The following is a 16,213-nucleotide window of genomic DNA, read 5'->3' as shown; positions in this document are numbered from 1 at the left end:
CTTTCCGTGTGCGGTCAGCACCTGCCCTGGGCTCCTTGCCTCATCATCTGCTGTGATACGGCTCTTCCTGGTCGTCTCTGAGCCTCACCTTCCCCTCAGGCGACAGCAACTCCTCAACCTGCAGGGAGGTGCTGTGCTCGGAACGAAATAATACGTGAAGAGATCTTATAACCCGTAAAATGTCATAAAATGTTTTATTATGAATAACAGTGTTATAGAAATGTTCTAGTCTTGTTAATGCATTCTTACCTTAATGTCCTCGACTTCATGTGTACTATGATTCCAATCACAGCCCTGTAATGTAAATGGTTCTGTATAACTGCCTTGACTGTAAAGGCCAATCTCCTGAAGTAGAATTCTGCTCACGTACTTTCTTCCGAGTCCTCCCTGGAAGCCCAATAGGAATGGAGGTGCCAGTCTTAGTGGCGTTGACCTTGCTGTGCTCACAGCTAGCCTTGGCGAGTGAACTCTGACCAATCCAACCGCCTCCTCAGGCGGTGGGCCCGGCGTCTCTCGCCCAGGCTCAGCACCCCGGGGTGGCCGCCCCTCTAGCTTGCACCTTTCCCGGAGCTGGGACAAAACCCCTCTGGGCCCTGTTCAGAGCTCCCAGTTCTCTGTAGCCACAGCCCCGCCCCCTTGCCACACCCTTAGTTTTAAAGGGATGCAAGAACCTCTCTTGGCAGGAATCTGGGGTTTTGAAGGCACCCGTTCCCCCCAAGCTCATGTTTGTACCTACAAGTGGGACTTTCCGCTGGGGCCAGTACCCAACTTCGCACATTTCATCCCTGGGAGGAGGTGGACGCTGAGCCAGGGGGCCCTTTGGTATCGACAGAAAGCAGCACCATCCCAGCGGCCTCCTTGCAGGCACTGACGGAGTGGCCTTCGGCTCTCTCCCGCAGCCGGCACGCGAGGAACTCGTCAGGTAGCCTGCACGGAGACAGCCCACCTTCTCGTGCATCTCCCGTGCAGTTATAAAGAACCAGTGAGCCCGGCCGGCATGGCTCAGGGTTGAGCGTGGATCTATGAACCAGGAGGTCACGGTTCGAGTCCCACTCAGGGCACATGCCAGGTTGTGGGCTCAGTCCCAGTGAGGGGTGTGCAGGAGGCAGCCGATCCATGATTCTCTCTCATCATTGATGCTTCTGTCTCTCTCTCCCTCTCCCTTCCTCTCTGAAATCAATATATATATATATTTTAAAGAACCAATAAGAGCCATCATTTGTATGGTTCATACCTTTTTATAAGGTAATGCACATGTATTTAATTTCATTATTTTCTAATAGTAATCGCAAAAGAGGGGTATTGTGATCTAGATGAGAAAACCAAGGTTCAGAGAGGGTGAGTGGTGGCCTGAGTGAGAGGCGGGGGTGAGCGGAACCAGGTGTACCAGGCTTTCCCCCACCCTCCGGTTCCACGGGTCTTACGCTCAGGCCTGTGCGTCCATTTCCGTCCAGCCTCACCTTTCTCCCAGACCAAACCCGCCTCCGCCGCGCCCTGGACTCCTGTTAACACGCAGCCCCACACAATGGCCATTTCAGATACGTTTCCCTTTCCAAATCGAATTGCAACTATCCTGCGAAACCCTGGCCGTCTTCTTTCCTCTCTCTTCTTAGATGGCAGGCGAGCCTTCGATGGCAAAGTAAAGCGTTTTCCTAAACGAGGTAACGCCCGCCACTGCGATGGCCATGGATCGCTGCACGTGAAGCCCCCCCACAGCCCCCGCTCCCCGGCTCCTCTGGACGTCTATGTGCTGCCAGAGGGAGGGTCCCCACTGGGGAGGCTGCGAGAGAAGGGGGCTGGTGCGAGGAGAGAAAAGGAGAGACGGACCCTTTGAGACACGTCTCAGTCTTCACAGTGACAACATCGTCGCACACGGAGTCAGAGCGGCCTGACTGAACCGCACGGATTCTTAAGAACTGATTTAACCAATTACCAGGAGGGCGTGCAGAAAGGATGCCCTCACACGGGCTTTTATGCGGCTCCGCATTGACTGGGGAGAGGCATTCTCCCGGCGCCCCTCCCGCGGCGGCTCGGCCCTATTGGCACCATTTGGAGAGCTCGGCGCATTGTGAGTGTGAAAAGCCCAGGGGAGCGGCTGGGGTGGCCCTGGCTCCCCGTGGTGCTCTGTGAAGAGTAAATGCCTGCCTCCCCCAGAGAGGGACCAGGCTCCCCAAGGCCCCTCGGCAGCCTGAATCGCAGATGAGCTGAATCATGGGGAACACGTGTGGCGCTTTTAGGGTTTACAACGTGCTTTTACACAGTCCTTACAAGGCAGGGCCTCTGTGGCGGGCAGCCACCCGCTTCCCACTCTGCGGCTCCGGCTCCGTGTACACAAGCGTGACGTCTCTAATCGGGTTCGTCATCATGAAACAGTTCGACGGTGTACACTTCACAAACGAGGGTCTTTCACACACACACACACACACACACACACACACACACACCCGGTGCAGTGCTTTCTGACCGTGCTGTGGAGAAGGTAATTACAGAATATGAAACATAATTGTGTCGAAGGCTCTATGGGCAATAGGATTCCATGGGGCCCAGGTTACAGCCAGGGGCTCACTGGCTGCTTGTCCAGCTGTGGCCACTCTGTGGGTGCCCATGTGAGAGGCTGCTAGGGTGTGAGGCTGCCCTGCCCAGGGGTCTCGTGTCCTCGCGGTGATGGGCCCATCCCGATGCCCGTCCTTCAGGGGCACGGGGAGGGACTTCCTGCTCTCTAAACACCACGGACCCCATTTCGGGGATATCTCCAGGCCGAACATCTCAACCCCACAGCCTCCTGCTCAGGTAGGGAGACGGGTCTTCTCCCAGGCAGAGGGTCTGAGGGGCTGAAGAAGCACTTGGATGGGGTGACAGCCACGAGCCGGGGAGAACCGGGGTCTAGCGGTGAGGGCCACTTTCAGAGGGTCCGAGAGCGTGGCTGTTGGATAGCATCTTACATGATTCGGTCCCAGCGTTGTAAGTTGAGACGTTCCAGAGGTGCCCTCAGCCTCCACCTTCTGAGAAAATCACCCTTTGGGTTTAATTACGCGGCTGCTGATTGAGGCATCAAATAATCTGAGTCGAGATCCCAGACGATTGTCCCCCTCACAGGTAGATACACCTTCATAAAATGCCCCCTTACGTGGCTCAGATCGGTTCTCGGTGAAGAATTAAGAATCCTCATGTTCTCTACAGAATTCAGACCACTGTTGCTGTTGTTTTAATTTTTTAATATATTTTTATTGATTTCAGAGAGGAAGGGAGAGGTAGAGAGATAGAAACATCAACGATGAGAAAGAATCATGGATCAGCTGCCTCCTGCACATCCCACCCTGAGGATGGAGCCTGCAACCTGGGCATGTGCCCTGACCGGGAATCAAACTGTGACCTCCTGTTTCATAGGTTGACGCTCAACCCCTGAGCCACTCTGGCCAGGCCAGACCACTGGTTATTTTAATAGTTGTTATACGTTGGCTGTGAGTCAAAGAAATATTTCTCAAGCTACCTTGAAAAAAAAAAAAAAGGAATGTTGACCTCTTTTAACAGAAAGTGAAGAGGTCAAGTCACCCACATCGCAGCACCACCAGGCTCTGCTCTGCTCTTGTGGTTCTTGGCTCTGCCCTCCCTCACGCACAGGCTTCTCTTCTTGGTGGGAGCCCTTCGGCGGGGTCTCCGGCATTTACGCGTCTCGCCAGCAGGGGCACTGACGGCCTTGGTTCTGGACTCCATCTACAGGGACGTGCGCACAGGGAACAGCTGTGGGAGACAGAGCTGGGTCTCCCTGTGGCGCAGAGGGCAGACAGACGCACTGTCCATGACAGGATGTAGCTTCCCCCAAGCTCAGGACCTGGACTGGACACACACATCACTAATCCACTTCGCATCACCCCTTGGGAACCTGGCTCTGGGATTCGATGCTCAGATGCTGACCGCCTGCTGTTTGCTGTGTGTGAGCAATAACGTCCTCAGTCTCTGGAGACTTGTGTCTCCTTTCCGCATCCCTTCAGTGGTGGCGGTCCCATATGAGACCCTTGATCATACATGTAGAACCACTTTTCCCCGGTGGACCTCAGGTATGGACATGCTATGACGGCCGTTAGCAGGGGGGCAACCAGCTTTCTTGTTTAGGTTTGTAGGAGAGAGAGGCGATCGCTCCCTGATGATAGCAAGTTAGCCCCAGCCGTCATTCTGATGGGTTCTGTAGAGGTCATGACCTTAGACCTGGCACGGAGGTCACTGGGAGAAAGGCGAGTGCTCGTGGCTTAGCCTGGGCTACCGAAGCAGTGGCTGGTGAGGTCGGCTTCTCGGGTCGCGTGGGGTGTGCAGGGACTGAAGGGCGTCTGGACTCCGTCAGCAGGGAGAAAGAGGGATGGAAGCTGGCAGCCAGGAGCCTTCCGAGGGCCAGTGGTGACTGCGCTTCCCACTTGCTGTCTCCCTGCCGCCCCATCAACCTGTTCTCTGGGAATCTGTCAGCGCTGGCTCCCTCCCGTGCGCACTCCGTTCAGGCCAATAGCCACGCACGGAGGCAGTAAGGGATCTGGTTCAGATCGTGAGCGTCAGACACAGCAACCAGAGTGGGTTCCACGCTGCCACCGCGCATAACTGCGCCACGAGGGCCGTGAGAGCTCAGGCTGGTCCAGAGGCCCCAGCGCAGGCATGGTGTTATGCAACTCCAGGTGAAAGGTGAAAGGTGAAAGGCCTCTGTCGTAAGCAGCTTTCATCCATCCTGCAGAAAAGCAGCACGCGTAAGCGAACCGCCTCCTGCTCGCAGAGGGACAAACGCAGGGTATGAGCCGGGTGCTGGCGCAGGTGGTCCTGCTTCGGGGGCAAGGGCGACCTTGGTTTTTGATGACGCCGGTTATTTCACAGCGGAGACGTGCCCATCGGGGGTTGGGGTTGTGCTGGTGAGTGTTGTAGCGGTTTGCCCATGAGGGGGGTTCCTGGCCTTTGAGTCCATGCCGCCTCTCCGATCCCCAAACAGTGACGACAATGCACCTCTCAAAGGCTGCTCATAACCCAGTCCTCCTGCTGGCCATTGTAGGAAAGAAATTATGGTCCTACAGGTCCAATCCCACTCCTTCCACGGCTGGACCGGACTGCAGCTCGAAGGTGAACCTCAATGCCCAGAGCATCCCAGAGACGTGCTTTCCTCTCTGGGGGCCTTGAGAATGTGGTTGCACTTCTGGGCTTGTTCTGCCATTGTCCCTAAGGAGGTAATTTCCCAGAAGCCACAGGTTGCTGTGTTAAATAAGCTAGTGGATAGGAAGCAAACCCCCCCCCCAAAATAATGCCTGGCATATAATGAGACCCCACAAATGTTAGTTCCTTAACATTTACATGAAGGAACTTAAGTTCCTTAACTTAATTAAATTCAGAAAGCATATTCATGGCGACATGGTTTTCTAATTAAAGTCAAAAGCCATTCCCTTTCTCTTTTCTGTGCAGACGCCATAAAACACATACTCGTCTATTCCTTCAGAAAGACTCCCTCTTCAAGCTATTGCGTCGCCCTGAAAGTGGCTTCATCTGTTTTGGTATCTGGATAGTCATCCTATGTAATAAAAGAGTAATATGCAAATTGACCATCACTCCAACACACAAGATGGCTGCCCCCATGTGGTCAAAGATGGCTGCCCCCATGTGGACACAAGATGGCCACCACAAGATGGCCAGCAGGGGAGGGCAGTTGGGAGAGACCAGGCCTGCAAGGGAGGACAGTTGGGGGTGACCAGGCCTGCAGGGGAGGGCAGTTAGGGGTGACAAGGCCTGCAGGGGATTGCAGTTAGGGGCAAACAGGCTGGCAGGGGAGCAGTTAGGCATCCATCAGGCTGGCAGGGGAGTGGTTAGGGGTGATCAGGCTGGCAGGCAGAAGCGGTTAGGGACAATCAGGAAGGCAGGCAGGCGAGCAGTTGGGAGCCAGCAGTCCTGGATTGTGAGAGGGATGTCCGACTTCCCGTTTAGGCCCGATCCGGCCTAAACGGGCAGTCGGACATCCCTTGAGTGGTCCCAGATTGGAGAGGGTGCAGGCTGGGCTGAGGGACAACCCCCCCCCCCCACACCGTGCACGAATTTCGTACACCAGGCCTCTAGTTTCTTAAGAATAATTTTAAAAAATGAATGATGCATGTACTGTGTTATGGGCAGAGTAACGGAACCCCAAAGATATCCACTTCCTAGACCCTGCAACCTGTGAGTATGTTACCTTAATGGCAAAAAGGACTTTGCAGATGTGACCGAGGGAAGGCCTTAAATGGGGTGAACCATCTAGATTAACTACCCCAGGTGGCCCCATTTCACCAGCTAGGTCTTTAAAGCCAGATCTCCTCCCCAGCAGTGGTGAGAGGCAGTCATGACCAGGAAGGGCTGGTCAGAAGGATGCAATGTAGCTGCTCCGAAGGTGGGGGACAGGGGCTGGAGCCCTGGCAGTGGGCAGCCCCTGGAAGCTGCAAGAGACAAGGAGACATATCCTCCCATCGAGCTGACAGCAAGGAGCGCAGCCGTGCCAACACCGTGCTTGTAGCCCAGCGCCAGGCTTCTACCCTACAGGATGGCAAGGGAACATTTCCGCGCTGTTTTCGGCCGCTATGTGTGGGGTCATTTGTTACGACAGCAGAAGAAAATGGCCGCCCCATGAGACGGGCGCTGTTCTGAAGGCCTGACCCAATTTATCTCGTGCACACCTCACAGAAACCTCTCTGGGGAGCCTGGAGAAAGGGACGCTAAGAGATCGAGTGACTGGTTCAAGGTCTCGCATCTGCAGTCTGAGCTTGGACTTCAGGACAAAGCCTGACAATTGGACCCCGTGTTGCTGGAGAGAGTCGCCTTCCTCAGCCTCGAATCCCTGGCACATGCAGCAGTAAAACAGCTCAACGAATGATTTAAAGCTATCAAGAAACCAACATGACGTTTCCTCTGGACTGCTGCTTGCGTTTCCCGGGAAAACCACGTGCCGGGTGGGCCTGGACCTGCTGACAGTGGCCACGTTCTCCGGGTTCTTTCCTAAGAGCCCCACAGAGCCCACACAGGATTACCCTGCAGCGGAGAAACTCGCACCTTCCTGAGAGAACGCTGGTGCTCAGAGCAGGGATCCTGTCCCCCTACCCCTCGCTCAAGACTCGCCATGGAGGTTTCTGGGCACGTCCACCGTGGCTCCTGTCACTCCGGGGCATTCAGCAAACCCCCTCAAGCTCCTAAAGTTCCCAGGCAGCCTAAGGACTGAATTGTTTTCACTGTTACAGCTTCATTTTCACTTTTCGCTCCTGGCAACTCTATTACCCCAGAGCAAGCATGTCAAACCCGCGGCATGTGGCGAGCAAGCATGTCAAACCCACAGCATGCAGAGAGCAAGCATGTCAAACCCGCGGCATGTGGCGAGCAAGCATGTCAAACCCGCGGCATGCAGAGAGCAAGCATGTCAAACCTGCGGCATGCAGAGAGCAAGCATGTCAAACCCGCGGTGTGTGGCCCGCGGCACCGAGTTTGACATGCTTGGCCCAGAGGGTTCCCAGCCTCCTCCCCAACCAGCCAAAGAGGTCCTGTCTCATGTCTCATTTTTGCTGGAAGGCAGTCACCTGCTCGACTCCATCCAGTTGAAAGTTAACTGCTGCTGTCTTTGCCTTTTTTTTTTGTTTGTTTTGTTTTTTATGCGGAGTTAAAACTATTATTTTAAAATATTTTTAAGGCTCCCACATGCTGTCGCCCTGCCCCCCAGACTAGACGAGCTGGGGGGCTGGTGGTGTGCCGGGCAAAGCGGTGGGCAGTGCCGGGCACACAAGAAAGGACCAGCTTCCCCCGTGCCCATTCCTTACTTCAGGCGGGAACTGGCCTTGTCAGAGAATCACCACGCGGCCCGGGACGCATAAGGGATCCCAGGGACCATCTAACCCCATGTTTTTGCTGGAGGTTGATGATGGGAGGCCTCGGAGCAGATGGGGGGCTTGCAGGGAGTCTCCCCTGTCCCACCGTAGGCCCGAGGCGCTGTGGTGAAAAGGCCCGCACACTCCGTGCCTCACCTTCTCCATCCCTCCTCCACGTCGGACCCTCCCTCCCACCTGCGGCTCCTCCAGAAGCAGGGCATCGGGGGCTCCTGCCAGGGACTCAGGCGAGGCCCGCGTGGGGCTTGGCATATCCTGAGCGAGTGGAAGGCTTCAAAATGTTTGTTTTGTAAAATGGAGACTACGTTCTACTTCATATCCACTTCCTCACCCATCAATCACTTTTTCTGGCCACAGTGTCATGAAGGAATGTGATTTGGTCATACCCAGAGGTGATTAAGCCTCAGAGCTTCTAGACTTCATGGGGCAGGCGGGGAGGTCGGGGGGGGGGGGGGTTGTGTCATGGCAAATGCTTACTTAATGACTAACTGGTTTTTTGTTTTTTTAACCACTTCAGCCTTGATACTTCCCGTGAGCACAGGCTTTGGGCTAAAGGGAAGACGTGGACAAGAAGAGCTGAAGTGGAGGGGAAGAAAGGGAAGGAGAAATGAAAGGAAGATGGGGAGGGGGAGAGCTGGAGGAAGGGGCAAAGAAATGGGGAAAAATGGAAAATTAAACAGAGAAAGAGAGAGAAAAAGGGGACGGATCGAGACTAAGGAAGGAACATATAGCAGTGATTAGGAAGAGGAGAATGAGCGGTAGAATCCGAGGGAGAACTGGAGAGGGAGAGAGGCGGCCATGGAGGGAAGGAGAGGGACGAAAGGCCAAGAGCCCAGCGCATCCCGAGGCACCCAAACCTCCCTCATCCCACAGCCGCGGCTCCCAGCTGAGGGCCCCGGAGAAGCGGGGACCATTTCCTGTCCCCCCCGCCTCACCAGGAAGAGCAGCTGCCCGGGACCAGCGGCAGCAGGACATTGTGAAAAGCAGCCTAACGTGACGGATCGAAGAGCAATGGAAGGCATCCCAAAGCCTCTCTAAAAGATGACCGGGGAACTGCACTGTGACATCCACCGAGCCACGCCCCCAATCCCTCTTCACCCTCCTCTGGCCGAATTCCACTCGCTCAGCAGGTCTCCTGTCCTGCCTCCCCCAGTGTCTCCTCTGCCGGCCTCTCCCCGCCCCGCCCCGCCTCTCGGGGGCTCCGTCTGTCTTCCATCCTGCAGATAAGTCAGCTCTGCCCTCCTCACCCAGCTCAGTGAGCACAGGAGGCACCAGGTCTGAGGGGCGAATGGAGACGCCTCCCCCCGGGAAGTGGGGAGCCTGGGGAGTAAGTCAGTGATGGGACAGGACGGCTCAGAGGGTCCCGTTTGGGGACTTTTATTCCACGGGACCAGTCGCCCCTCCACAAACACCTGCAAAGCTGCCAAGCTCTTCGAGCATTTAGATTTCAGATGCTCAGATATTATATATTTTTTTAATCTTCAATTTGGAGGCTTTTTTTCCAAATAAACCTACCTCCTCCCCCTTTTCCCTCTCCTCTGCCCCCCCCCCCCCACCAGAAGGTCTCTCCCCCTGGAGCCCTGACTGCAGGAGCCGGAGGCCCCGGGGAAGGCGGCAAGGGCGCTGGTGGGTGTTGGGAAGGAGTGAGGAGTCCCAGCCAATGGAGCAGTGTGCACCACCTGTACCCCCCGCCATCCTCCCCGCGCCCCGAGCTGACGCCCTGTCCCCAGTGAGGACGTGGAGAGAGCTGGGCTGCTTCTGGGAATCAGGCTGAGCCGGCTGCTCACACCCACAGGCAATGCAGGGCCTCTTAGGAGCCAGGAGAGCAGAAAACCTGCCAGGAAGAGCCATTCCTCCCCCACGGCCCCTCCCACCGTGCACGCAGGCGGCCTGAGTGGGGGAACGCGAGTGTGTGCACAGGGGGTCTCATGTCGCAGGAGGACGGTTTTAGCTCTCTCTTCCGCAAGCACAGGCTTCCTTGGAGCTTGAGGAAGCAGGATGGCCAGACGCTGTGTCCCTCAGACGGGGGTGTGTTTAGGGACTGGGACAGAGGACAGGATATGTCCAAGTCAGGGCAGTTAGCGTCAGGCGGACTTAGTGCATCGGGCAGGCAATTTAGCTTCTTTGGGCCTCAGTTTCCACATCTGAAAAATGGGTTGAAATCTAATTTACAGAGCTGTTGTAAATTATGAAGTGCACATAGAACTTCAGCCCATAGACAGAGCTCAGTACATTATTACTATGGCCACCACTTACCCACTAAGCAAGGATTAACACGCGCCTGCGATGGGCCAGGCGGTGTTACTAGCATCAGTGTGAGAAGGCAGAGCCCCCAGCTGGTGCCTGGCAGTCTCACAGCATTCTGCATATATTTTACCCATTTTCCAACCCTCCCGGGTTCCCCCTCCCAGCACCATCAGCTCCTCTTTTTCTCAATCTCTTTCTTCTTCTTCTCCCTCTCTCTGTTCTCTTTTCCTCCCTATCTCACTCCTCCTCTAGCTCTCGTTCCTAACCCTCCCAGTCTACACCATTTTCCTGTTTTCATCAGATCCATCCCTAAATCTGCACATATCCTAGAGGCCACGCCGAAATAAAAGCTGCCAGGCATTCAAGCGAACAGGGTGCCATGGGACCTACTTTGAGAACTGCTGATCTGGTCAAACCCGCACACTGAACAGGTGGGGAAAATGAGGCCGAGAGAGGGGAAGTGCCTTCCTCAAATTCACCCCACTACTTACTTATCTGCAGACCCCTCCCCCCCGCAAAAATATCCAATTCTAATGACTAGACGTACACGAAGGATTTGTCTTTGGACCAAAATGAACTCTGCCCTCTCACCCTCACTCAGCTCCCAGCTCCGCCGGCACCATCTCCTTTCAGCCTCGTGACCGTAAGGGATTCATGCGGAATGTTCCCTGTAAACGAAGATGGACTAAGGCTGCAGGTGAGCAGGGCGTGTTAAACGCCCCCGTCCCAGCCACCACTAGAGATCGGACATCACCCTCCAGGTTCCACGATGAAGCTAACTCTTAGCAAAGACGGACTCCACTCTGGGAGCCAGCACAGAGAGGGGGTACCTTTGCCAGGCCACACGCTGGTGTGTTGGGGCCGAGGATAGGGGAGGGGGGGAGCACACTCAGAATCTGTGGGAGCAGCAGGACGGGGCAGAGGCCTGGGAAGGACCCCAGGACAGGCGGAGTTTGCAGCCCCGGGTGCCGTCCATCCAACACCAGAGCGGCAGTTCCCGCCTCCTCGCTGACACCAGGAGGCAGGCGTCCCACAGACACGCTGTTAGGAGCTCCCAGAAGGTTACCCAGAGAGACGGTGAGTGCGTGAGCGTGGGCGCACCACATAGCGGGACGGGGACAAGCACGCCCCCCACCGGAGGGGAACAGGTTTGTTTGTATGAGGGCTTCTCATCTTGGACCTTGGTTGTCATTTTAACACCAAACTCACCAAAGGATTGTAAGGAAACAGGCGCACGCATGCATTGGCTCATGTGTATTTTTATCCTCAGCCAAGGGTATGTTTATGGATTTAAGTGAGAGAGGAAGGGGGAGAGAGAGAGAGAGGGAGGGAGAGAGAGAGAGAGAGAGAGAGGGAGGGAGAGAGAGAGAGAGATATCAACGTGAGAGAGAAACATCAATCTGTTGCCTCCTGTACTCACCCTGACTGGGATTAAACCCACAACCTAGGTATGTGCCCTGACTGGGATTAGAACCCACAACCTTTTTGTGTACAGGGTAGCACTCCAACCAATTGAGCCACCCAGCTAGGATGGTTCATGTCTTATTTATGTATTTTATTTTTTAATATTTATATACATCTATATATATATATATATATATATATATATATATATATATACACATACAGATATATCTTTTTTATTGATTGCAGAGAGGAAGGGAGAGGGAGAGAGAAATAGAAACATCATTGACAGAGAATCATTGATCGGCTGCCTCCTGCACGCCTCCTACTGGGGATCAAGCTCGCAACTCCCGGCATATGCCCTTGACCCCTTGACCCTTCAGTCCGCAGGCTGACACTCTACCCACCGAGCCAAACTGGCCAGGGCGATTCGGGTGTTTTTTTAAAGAGCGAACACACACCCCTTGAGCCAGCAGTTCCATGTCTGGGACTGAGCCCTCAGACACGTTTACAGAAATGAGCAAGGACATCTGAACAAGGACGGTCAGTGTTGCGCCCCCTGTAGTAAGCCCAAAGCTGCCTCCGTCCCTCGGATGGAAACGTTTTTCACCTTAAGAAGCGCGAGGAAGCTGTTGGGTCTGATAGGAGCAGAGCTGCAGCATCTATTGTGAAAGGACAAGGGAGGTGCTGGATAACGGGTACCGTTGCCTCACTCTCTGTGCCCCATGCGCCTCCGCTTGTGTCTGTGCAGGAGAAAATCAGGGGGCTCCGAGGACCCGGATGTGACCTGACAGGGAGTGACGGGCGGGGGAACGAAGGCCTGGAGAGAAGGACACCCTGCTGCCGCGTGTAGAGTGTGAAGACGGCTCAGACCAGTCCCTGTGTCACGTCCTGGAGAGCCCAGCTCTCCCACGTCTCCCCACGCCCCCGGCTACACAGAGGAAGCCTCTCTCGCTGGGTGCATTGTTGGAAAACTCTCAAAACTCTTGTTAAAATAATGGCAGGCGCGTAGGCGGCAAGGCCCAGGCCGGCTCTGGCGAATGCGGGGTGTGGGGGTCAGCGTGCCCGACATCCCCCAGTTATTTCAGCTGCCCCGCCGGCTGTGCACGCTCCACCAAGCGTGGCCACAATTGGGCCAGGAATAATAGCTGCAGCCGGAGCACTCACGGGGGGAGGGGGAGAGGGAGAGCAAGCAAGCTGTGGCTCGCTGCTTTCTTCCGAAGCTGTAAAAACTGAAATGCCAGGCGCTGGGGGGCGGGGGGGAGGCATCGGGGACACAAAACAACACCTTTGTCCCCAACCTTCCGATTGTCAAGCTGCACACACGGTCGATGCCTCCTCGGCCTCCACATTTGGTCGTTGCCAAGTGCACACGCCAGACAAAGGGAGAGAGTCGGAGGTCCCGTGTAGAGCTCGGACAAAAGGCCCCGACGCACGTGTGTCTCTGAGAAGGTCCGGGTGGCGGTGGGCGGGCAGGGGGACACCACATGGCAGTGGCCGGCGTGCAGGCTGCTCTTGGCCTTTGACGGGGGGGACGTGTTCTGACTTTAACACGTTTGCCAAGAAGACCTTCAGCTGGGCTGCATATGAGGCCCTGCTATTTTTAATATAAATGTAATGTTTTCAAACCCATCAGCGGTGTCCTGAACAGACCGGGCCGTAAGCAGCTGCGCTGGAATTGTAAAATCTCACCCTTGTGTCTGGTTTCACATCTGGTAACTCACAGCTCACAGTTACAACTCTCCAATAGTAATTAAATGTTTTCTTTAAGAGAAACACACACACACACACACACACACACACACACACACACACACACACGATCGTATGCGGCAGAATGCATTATTAAAAGGAGTATTTTGATTCACAACCAGCACCGCCGGGAAGGACCCAGCGAGAACTTTATAGGTGGTGGGGTCCCTTTAGGTCCCTTTTCTAAAGGTGTTGATCAAAACAAGTGCATGTTACAGACAGCACAGGCCGTGTGCAACGGGGCGGCTATTGAGGAACGTGAAGGGGCCGTAATGGCTGGTGAGGAGAAGGCCTCCCTTTGATGTCCAGCGTAGCTTTTCTTTTTTGTTTCAGAGAGGAAGCAACTTCAAAAGCCGTAATTTCAGGACAATAAAGGACTCGCCTTCATAGAGGCACCGACCTCACCTGCTCTAAGTTTCAGGGTGAGAATGTGCTGGAGGAAGGCGAGAGGATGCAAACGCCCGTACGTGCCTCTGCACACACCGCTGTACATGTGAGTACATGGCTGCAGGTACACAGATCCCTAAGACCGCCGTTCGAAGACTTACACATGCCAGGGAGTGAAAATGGCTCATTACTTGTATTTCAAAACACACGGTTTTATTTTATCACATTATTTTAAATCTACTGATATGTTATATTAAATAGTAGCTTAAAGATTCTGGTATAACCAGTAGGTTCTAGAATAGATGCTCTATAAATCTAGAAAGAAAATAGAGATTTAAGTTTTCCAATGCTTTTCATTTTTAGGTTAACATTTTCATTTTGTAAACTCTTTTTGTTGTTGTTCTGCTTTGTTTTGTTTAATTAATCCTCACCAGAGAATTTTTTCATTGATTTTTTTTCCTTTTTAAAATCTTTATTGCTGAAAGTATTCCATGTGTCCCCTCTTTTCCCCCATTGACCCCATCTAGCCCACCCCGTCTCCCGCTCTATTGTCTGTGTCCACGGGTTATGTGTTTATGCATAAAAATTATTTGGTTAATCTCTTTCCGCCTTGATTGATTTTTAGAGGGAGTGGAAGAGAGGGGTAGAGACCGAGAGAAACATCAATGTGAGAGAGACACATTGCTTGGTTGTCTCCCGCCTGCACCCCTACCGCATGCGGATCGAGCCTGCAACTGATGTACATGCTCTTGACCGGAATCAAACCCTTGACCCTTCAGTCTGCGGGCCAACGCTCTAACCACTGAGCAACCTGCTGGGGCTCATTTTGTAAACTCTTTTACTGAAGCATAACAAACACAAAGAAAAAAATGCGCAAGTCATAACTGTATATAGTTGGATGCCTTTTTTGAAATTAACTTTTCCCCTAGGCATTTTACATGTGGAATTCCATGAATTTTAGATTTTCTGAGTTGCCCAGCCATGGTCCCAGACTCCAGCGATTTTTATGTAACAGTAACTAAGAGGAAGACCGGGAAGCCATGTGGGCGGCCTCTGAGAGGGAGCGAGCTGGGGGTCCCCAGCGGTGACGCCCAGGGGGTAGCCTGGGCACTGGTAGGAAAGACCTGAAGACGGGTCTCCTGAGAGCGACTGGTCCCTCCTACGGGCCCTGCCCCCCTGCCCCCCCACCCCCCGTCGCTCCCCTTCCCTCGATTAAGGGATGCGAAGGCCTCCGCGGCCAGCACGGCCAGGGGCCAGCACCCTGGGAGCTGGTGCCGTGGAGCACGCTGGAGAGCACAGCGCCAGGCATCTGACACCAGCGCACACGGCGGGGGGTGGGGGTGGGTGCTGAGGCTCAAAATGCAATGACAACGCCGCACAGCACGCACCAAGCAGGGCCATCTGCCTGGATGGCCCAGGACTCGGACGGGGTCGGTCAGGGACAGAAGCAGGGTCCCAGTGGGCAAAGCAGAGAAGCAGCCGTCCCTGCAGACCCGGTGGCCTCCTCAAGGCCCCTCCTTTGCTGGGTCCTGTGGGGGCTTCTTGCCACCGGAATGGGAAGTGGGGAGGCTGTGCATCCCCCAGAAGCAACCAGGGAAGGGGTGCAGGGGAAGGGTGAGGCTGGGACCAAGGGGCACGCTGCTATGCGCTGTGAGAAAGCTCCCCGCACACAGGCACCCTCGCTCGGCCTGCCCCCCACCCCCACCCCCACCCCCTGGAGCGGGGTCGCTGGGAGTCAGGACACTGAGCTCTGTGCCTGCATCCCCAGCCGTGGATGAGGAATGGTACTTGGGGACAGAGCCCTGTGCTCGGCCCTGAGAGCAAGTACACACGCAGGGGTGGGCCCTGTGGTCTCCACGTGGAGCGGATGCAAACTGCTGGAAGGTGATTCGAGAACAGCTATGGGCCCCACGGACGCCGCTCGGCCAGTCCGGCAGCCAGCACATCACCTGGTGGGGAGTGAGTCACAGTGAGCGCCCTGGGTGGGTGCGGGGGATGCGGCGGGCAGGGCATCGCCCAGAGACCCGGCAGGGGTGAGAGCCGCTGGGACCCGGGGTCAATCAGGTCCTCTCCCTCTAGGCCCCTTCACTCACCCGGAACCGCAGGCTTTACCTTCTGTGGCCACAGAAGTCTCAGAGCACAGTGGTGTGAGAAGCCCTGGATCCAGCCAATGGACGCAACCAAGACAACAGCCACTCGCTCTGGACCGCTGGCTCCTCACAGACCATCTGGCCTCTGAAAACACCCAGAGCGGCCGGGCAGCGAGCAGGGCCTGGGCGCCATGCCTCCTGAGGTGTGCTTATGTATACATTGACTTCAGAGAGGAAGGGAGAGGGAGAGAAAGAGCAACATCAATGATGAGAGAGAATCACTGATCAGCTGCCTCCTGCACGCCCCCTACTCGGGATCGAGCCCACAACCCGGGCATGTGCCCTTGACCAGAATCGAACCTGGGACCTTCTGTCTGCAGGCCGACGCTCTATCCACTGAGCCAAACTGGCCAGGGCCCTTCTGAGGTGTCCTGCCCACACTTCAGCTCCACGCAAGACCCAGAAAGGGGAGGA

This window comes from Cnephaeus nilssonii, assembly GCF_951640355.1.
Source record: "Cnephaeus nilssonii genome assembly, chromosome: 20".
Classification (NCBI taxonomy): Eukaryota; Metazoa; Chordata; class Mammalia; order Chiroptera; family Vespertilionidae; genus Cnephaeus; species Cnephaeus nilssonii.
This window is presented reverse-complemented; position numbering follows the sequence as displayed.